Source organism: Ceratina calcarata, unplaced genomic scaffold (genome assembly GCF_001652005.2).
Source record: "Ceratina calcarata isolate Rehan_Ccalc_2016 unplaced genomic scaffold, ASM165200v1 scaffold165.2, whole genome shotgun sequence".
In the NCBI taxonomy this organism is placed as follows: domain Eukaryota; kingdom Metazoa; phylum Arthropoda; class Insecta; order Hymenoptera; family Apidae; genus Ceratina; species Ceratina calcarata.
The window spans coordinates 582,765-587,677 of record NW_017137815.1 but is presented as its reverse complement, the minus strand read 5'-3'; the positions used below and the strand labels follow the sequence as shown (position 1 = coordinate 587,677).

Here is a 4,913-nt window from a genome sequence, read left to right as displayed (position 1 = left end):
TTTAAGTCAATTGTTTTTTTTTTACAACGCAGATTATGAATAGTAAAGTAAATTCCACAAAAGGACGATTCACGCTTCTTATTGAATAACATGTTAAATAAAAATATGGCCTACTCAGTACCTAAAACGCGAGAAATTATTTTGACCCGGAGCAAAGTGATAGACAGAGGATGATGTTCGTATCGAGAACGTGTTTCAAGTAGAGAAGCCCGACTCTTTTGAGATTCATTTTTCTAGAAGTTATTCTATACAATTTACATGCGAACCCTATCGTTTAGAAACCGTTTGCAAGGAAATACCGACTAATTGTACAATTAATCATGAGAAACTCTACCCGTTGTACTGTATACCGTTTCCGTTTGCGTACGTTATTTCGGAAATTCTGTACGACTTCATTGAACCCGCAAAACTGTTTGCGTGGTTGGTGCAATCTATGTGTCCCTTGTGATTTTAAGTTCACGACGAATTGGAGAAAAATCAGCGTTTTACAAATAATAAAAGATATTGTGAGTTTGGTGACCGCAGTCGGTTTTTACTAGCTAACTCCCGAACAATTTTCAGGGTCTAGACGCGAGCAATCAAAGAGAGTACAGGACCAACAAAGTGAAAGAAATCTGTACAGAATACGCGGTGTTTTCAGAACAAAGGACACCGAATCCTGTGCGTCATGCCGATGAATACAGCCAATGTACTATTTGAGCGATTATTATAAAAAGTTAATTATGCACGAATAGTAGACATAATTAAAATAATAGAATACACGTACTGCATTAATAGCGTGTACGTGGTTCGTGTCAATTGAAAAATCGTGTTGAACGAATTCTAAATTAACTGAATGAGATAAACAACGATAACATACAGAAACGATAATTTAATTGACGTTGAATCATCTTCACGTCTCTTAGTTCGCATTAAATTCAACACATCATCCTTTGATGGCCACCGCCATTATCGCGTACGGGTCGTAAACGTGAAATATTACAAACAGCAGTTTCGTGACCCGTCAAATGATCGCGTCCGTGTTTCCGTGAACCAAGTTCGCCGCCTCTCGCTCGTGTCGTTGCCTCTCTAATACTCTAAATTAGAACCTCTCTGCTACGTCTCTAGCAGCTCAACCGAGAGAACCAGGCGCAAGGTTCCTCAAAGTCGCGCATGCACAAGGATTCGTCGAACCGAGGGCCAGGCGGTTCATTCAGAGCGGCTCGACCAAAAAAAGATCGTCGATCGGACGCGATACGGAAGGAACATGAATTTCACGGATACGGACATACATGTCCACGTGCTCGGTGTTGTACATATATCGGGAATAAAAAGCCACGAGCGGAACGAGAGTCGCTGTTAGTTGTGATGCGGATCACGGAGCATTATTTATTAATAGCAAAGAGCATTGGTGTGGCCAACGCAAGGGAGTGGCAGTGCCATGGTAAAGCGAGCGCGACAGCACACCAGATCGTGGAACGGATCTTCGGATCTTTTCGCCCCTTCCCCTTTCCCATCCAACCTCCCTCCCAGCGTCTGTCCTTTTCCCTTTCGCCTGCCGCTACCACGAGCCGTCTCTCTGTTTCCTATCCTCCTCTCTCTTCCTCGTTCGTCGCTGCGGACTCAATCGTTCCCTATCTTTTCCTTTGGCTCGTCGGACTCTCTTCTTCCACTCGTGCCGGCCTCTTCGTCCGACCGAAGGGCTCTTTCTCTCGGTCGCTCGCTCCATGTGTTCCACCTCGGTCCCTCTGTGTTTTTTCTCCCTTCCCCCGGCGCACAGCACGTCGCTCTCCGTGCAGCGCCATTCGTTCAGCGTTGCTCAAGCTTTCTCTTTCCGCTTCTCTTCCTTCTTACTCCGTGTCACGGCTACCTTTAACAGCTGGCTCGCTCTGTACATTGTCTCTGTCTGGCATGCTCTCGCCCGGCGAGCATTGTCGCACTCCCGCTCGTGAGACAGCACGCCGTTGTAGGAGAGTGGATGAACGCTTTGTCGGCGCCCGCGGCCGAGATCAAACGCGCCGACCGCTTCCTCCTTTCCCCTCACCCCCGCCGCGCGACTCGACCGGCCCGTAATCCAGCCGTGGCTCTCTGCTCTCTCTTTCCTCTCCGTCTCTCTCTGCCCCTTGTACAGCCGCCAAGCTACCCTCCCCTACCGACGAATCCATCCAGCAAAGGTACCCATAAACGCTCAGTCCCGGGCTGTTCTGGCCCTGATGAGAGAAAAATCTCTGACGGGTAGCAACCACACACGTACTTACGTACGTACATATGCACGTACGTACCGTACACGGCTAGCGCAGTACGAGTTTGTCGGTCGTTGATTAAGCATCCACGAGAAAATAGAACGGGAAACCCGGCGATAACGATGATTCCGCTTGAATGAACCCACCACCCCTCGCGCTCCACGGCTACTACATACGTGCAACGTATGTAGCTAGGGGATACACGCGCGAAAGGGACACGTTGGCTTGTCCGCGCCTAACATAGGGACGAGCTAATTTTCACGCAGGAGGATGAGGTGCCTTTAGTGTCCCCAGATGTTCGTAAATCTCGAAGGACGCTCCACTCGAGCATGTTAGATCGAATTCGGGAAGTAGAATCACAAATCGTGATTGGGTCGTACCGATGAGGTTTCAAAATTTCTCGCTGCTTCAAAATCAACATTGCATCAACTCAAAGCATTATTCATCGCTAAGCTTACTTTCCATTTTGAAGTCTAAATACAATACGACTTCGTTTACTTAGACACGGAGATTTAGCGTCATCTTGGTATTTCGGACTTTAGACGTGAAAACAATTCCTTAAAAGCATTCGGCGACTTTGAAACTTCTACGTATTGAAAAGTTTGCCTTGACTCTGACTGCGGGACGCATTCCGTCGGATTTTCTTCCAACTAGACGTGTGTTAGACCCGTAGAGCGAAACCGACGGACGCCGGAGTTGCCCGTTTCTCGGCACCGCTATTGCTGCTCTCTTGCCGCCGCTCCGCGGTTGCTGCTGATGTTGCTTCTGATGCTCGCGGCAAAACTGTATTATAGCCTTTCCTGTCGTATTCTCTCTCTCTCTCCTCTGTCGTTCGACGTCCTCCTTTACGCCGACCTCCGTATACCTTCCACGATACTTCGCGATAAATACTCGCGCCGCTCTTTTTACGCGTTACTGCCTAATTAGCGGAATTATAAGATCCGGTCGTGGACCTTCTTCCCTCTCTTAATTCGTGCTCCCCTTCCTCTCCTGTCGGATCGACAGAGAAAGAGAGAGATTGAAGGTTCCTAAAAGAGGTTCCCGACGATTTTAGAGTTTAGACGACAAATTTGCGAAAATCATTTTCAGGAAACAGAAACTGTTAATACAGATGAGTACTTGATTAGTACTAATTATAATGTGTACTACAAAATGTTTAATACGTATTCAAATGATTGCTCTTTTCAACATGCGAGAGATTTCCCTATACAGTTTCAACCTGGTCTAACGTTCTAATTCACGCGCACTTCCCCTTGCACGCGAGCGTCAAGTGGTGCGATGATAATGACCTTGCTACGGTGCGTTTTACGATATTTTTCTGACAGCAAAGAGCAACGATGGAAAGTTCGAATCAACGGTCTAATGTCACTACGTTCGCGAGAGATTGTGAAAAGCGGAAATCGATATCGGTAAAACATACACGCCTACGCGTAGTACATGAGTTGTTTGACGACTGACTACTGATAATTTCCTAAGTGCACCAGATATCGATACTGCGAAACTTTAGACGATGATGGTTAGACGATATGAGATCGTTATCTTTGACGTTCGAGTAGTTGATCAGGCCGAGTTCAAGTATTCATCGCTTGATATGGATAATTGATAGAACGATGAAGAAACAGTTAGGATAAGTGGTAATTAAATAAAATCATCAAATCTCTTCAGCGAAGTATATATGAATGAGTCTTCGATACTCGTATTAGATTTATACCATGCCAAGCTTGAACCTTAAGCTTAATCTAATATCCCCCTGACGTGTTTGACACATTATGTTCTTACGGCTACTAAAGAATGCAAGACAGCGCGAAATGTCAATTTTCTTTAATAGCACGACGGCATGCGCGGCAGCGCGCGATATACGCGCGTAACATTGCATAATAACGCAAACGAAACAGACGGCAAAGGCCGGCCGGACGACTGCATTCGAAGGCACGGGGACAAACCGAGCGGCAAGCGTCGGCGTTCTTCTTTAAAGTGCAGTCCCGTGCACTCCACGGCGGACGCAGATAGTAGGACAGTTCACTGAAAACAGTTTATTATTAATAGATGTATGCCTCTCGGTTTCCTGTGGTCGTGCGGTGCCGGCTTTATTTCGAGGCTAGTCTGTACCGAGTTTTTGAACCATACGTTTTATTCTCCTTGCTGCGTGGCCCTCCCACCCTCCTGCCCTTCTTGTAACCCCTCCCCGTGGGCCCTGGCCCGACCATTCCTTCCTCAGCCCCTGCTGAGTCGGTCGTCATTTTCCTTTTTGCCTCCTCCCCTCTACTCTTCTCTTAAAAACGAGACTCGCCACCGACTTTCCGACAAAGGAATAAAGAAAAGAAACAACTAGCCACGCTACGCGGTTGAGGATGGCACGGCGAACCGTAGCACAGCGCAGCACACCACGGCATAGCGTGGCATGGTGGGTAGAGACTTTCCGTACAGGGAGAGCAAGGGGGTACTTGCCGAACCAACAGCGTAGATACTCGGGGACGCTGGATCACGACACCTTTATTTTCTTTTCTATGTATTTTCCTTTTGCTGCATTTGTCTCATCTCCTAAAGTGCCTATCACATACAATCATGGGCTGGAACAATTTATGTCTTTTTCCTGCAATTGACTGATTTTTTTTTATAAAAAGACTCAATATTAATACGATAATCGTTTAATGGTGAAGAGTTAATGAACCGTTAAAATATTATTTAATA

At 46.5% G+C, this 4,913-nt stretch overlaps 1 long non-coding RNA gene across 1 annotated transcript; it reads right to left on the bottom strand.

The window, feature by feature from the left end:
• Positions 1-3,880: 3,880 nt before the first annotated feature.
• Positions 3,881-4,894, bottom strand: LOC113465271 (uncharacterized). Its single transcript, XR_003390111.1, has 2 exons — positions 4,350-4,894; positions 3,881-4,244 (listed from the first exon to the last, which is right to left on the bottom strand). It is a non-coding gene; the product is annotated as an uncharacterized LOC113465271 (long non-coding RNA).
• Positions 4,895-4,913: the final 19 nt, after the last annotated feature.